This window comes from Octodon degus, unplaced genomic scaffold (genome assembly GCF_000260255.1).
Source record: "Octodon degus isolate 3935 unplaced genomic scaffold, OctDeg1.0 scaffold00007, whole genome shotgun sequence".
Classification (NCBI taxonomy): domain Eukaryota; kingdom Metazoa; phylum Chordata; class Mammalia; order Rodentia; family Octodontidae; genus Octodon; species Octodon degus.
Genome location: NW_004524583.1, coordinates 4,914,843 through 4,916,933, shown reverse-complemented (window position 1 = coordinate 4,916,933; position 2,091 = coordinate 4,914,843). Strand labels below are relative to the sequence as shown.

The 2,091-nt window shown below is 43.8% G+C and overlaps 1 pseudogene; it reads right to left on the bottom strand.

Annotated features, from left to right (window-relative positions):
- Positions 1-1,610: 1,610 nt before the first annotated feature.
- LOC101593240 lies at positions 1,611-2,090 on the bottom strand (annotated as a pseudogene).
- Position 2,091: the final 1 nt, after the last annotated feature.

The following is a 2,091-nucleotide window of genomic DNA, read 5'->3' as shown; positions in this document are numbered from 1 at the left end:
TACATTTTCTTAATGTATAGAGGGATTTGTTCTAATAGTGTTTGTAAATAGGATATCATGTCCACATCTTGACAGCAATTAACCACTAGGAAGAATGTATGCAATGTGTTAGTTATTGAAACTGTCTTACCAATTTGGTTTGAAACTGTCTCATTGCTATTTGTTTCTCAATAAAATTATGGGGAAAACAAAGAAATTTGAGGTGCGTGGTTTCCAAGTTCTTGTATATTTTTATCTCCTGGATTTGTTCTGGGTGGGCTGGAGGATTAAGATTGCTTTTTGCTTCTGCATTTTGGCATTTTTGAAGCTCCCAGTAATCACACAGACTTAGCAGTGGTGAGAGAGTGGTGAGGCATGTGTCAGTAAGGTTTCTGCTACAGTGTGGAGCAGGGTATGACTCACCAAAGCTCTCACTACTGGTGGGGGCGACTGGCCAATACTCAACAAAGCTTCAGTGTAGGTGCTGTGTGTCAGCCGGATTCACCAGGATCTCATAGACCTCCCAGAATCCTCCTAAGTTCTTGAAAGGTGGACCTGCACCAGCACAAGCTCCACTCCTTTGTGCTGGGGGCCAAGGGATGCAGCTCACCAGTGTCCTGCAGGCCACGCAGAGTCCTCCTAAGTTCTTAAATGGGAGGACTATGCTCCAGGAAAGCTCTGTACCTGTGTGCACTGTGCCCAAAGACTGCAGCTCTCCAGAGTCCTACGGGCAGCTGAGAGTCCTCCTAAATTCTTGAAAGGTTGAACCTGTACCAGTACAAGCTTCCCCTCTGTGCAGAGCTTACCAGAATCCCACAGGCAGCCCGTAGCCCTCCAAAGTTCTTCTGTAAATAGTTTTTGAGGACTTTTAATGCTCTCCAGAAAAGAGCATAGGCATATACCTGTAGTTGAGCACAATGGATTTATTACTTAGTGACATATGGAAGCACATACACCATGGGGTATCAGTGAGAGGGCAGTAGAAAGAAGCTGTAGTAGAATTTGGACTTTGGCTGGGTGATTTGTGGAGGGTCTAGGGAAGCAAAGCTCACCCTAGTTTGGATGCTATTGAAAGTGTTCTACTATTGTCTATTATCTGGTAGAAAGAAACCAGTAAGTCTTAAGGAAAGGAGAATAAGAATGGGGATAAAGTTATAAGTGACAAAGAACTAGTAGTTATTCATTATGATCTGAGGTGAGGCTTTTGGTGTTTTTTGGGTGGCATAGGGACCTTGTCTATGCTTAGAAAAATTTATAACATGGCCCTGCTATGTCTTATCACATTCTCATGTCAGTGTAACCTATTAGCTTTCTTAAATTGTATGTGAGAATAACACAGTTTACTCCCGACTACGAGCAGCTTCTGAATGCCAGGGACTGCTCTTTGTGTTGCTTTCTTGGCATCTGCTGTGTCACATATGCATATATTCATGTGGGGATCCAGGAGTGAAAAAAATAGAAGAAACTATGGTGCTGACATGTTAAACAGGAGAAAAGAAGCACAAAGTGAACAGTAGATTTAATATATTAGAAGGTGAGAAGTACTATGGAGGAAAGAAAAATAAAAGAGGGAAGGGGAAGAAGAATATTGGAGGAAAGTATTTATTTATTTATTTATTTATTTATTTTTGCCAGTTTTAGAAAGCCAGTTTTTTATTTTTTTAAAGCTGACACGTTTCTAGCAGGTGCCAATAGTCACCTGTCACACTCACACCAGGTTTTCTGTGTAGCCAGCAAACAGAGTCTGGCCATCAGCAGACCAGGCCAGAGAGGTGCACTGGGGAGGCTCTGCCTTGCTGCTCGTACTGATAACTTCTTGCTTCACTTCATCCACGATGATCTTGACCTCCAAGTCCCAGATCTTGATGCTGGGGCCGGTGGCAGTGCAGAGCCAGTACCGGCTAGGGCTGAAGTACAGGGCATTGATGATGTCCCCTCCATCTAAAGTGTAAAGATACTTGCCTTCACTGAGGTCCCACAGCATGGCCTGGCCACCCTGGCCTCCAGAAGCAGAGAGATCCATCTGGGGAGATCGTCACAGTGTTCAGATAGCCAGTATGGCCAATATGGTTGGTCTTCAGCTTGCAATTTGCCAAATTCCATACCTTGACC